The following is a 349-nucleotide window of genomic DNA, read 5'->3' on the forward strand; positions in this document are numbered from 1 at the left end:
CGGCTGCCTGAGGCCGCCCCCAGCCCGTCTCCTCCCCGCCCTCGCCTCCGCGGGCCTGGAGAGGTCGCCCGGTTGCGTGGGTGCGGAAGGAAGGCAGAGTCCCCACTGCCCGTCCACCCCGTCGCGCAGGAGCTAATCCGTCAGGACCGACGGGTGGGAGTGGTGAGGCCTGCAGGGTCGCGCACGCGTCCGGACCTCTAGCGGTTTCTAGCCCCCTACTTCTACCCCAGACCGCAGTCCCTGCAGCGAACACCAGGGGGTGCTGTCCGCTCGGGGATTTCCCTCCCCGGCTCAGCCTGGTTAGTCCCCTGAAAAGCCCAGGTGGGGAGGTGAACACGGGGCGGGAAGG

Source organism: Myotis davidii, unplaced genomic scaffold (genome assembly GCF_000327345.1).
Source record: "Myotis davidii unplaced genomic scaffold, ASM32734v1 scaffold243, whole genome shotgun sequence".
Lineage (NCBI taxonomy): Eukaryota > Metazoa > Chordata > Mammalia > Chiroptera > Vespertilionidae > Myotis > Myotis davidii.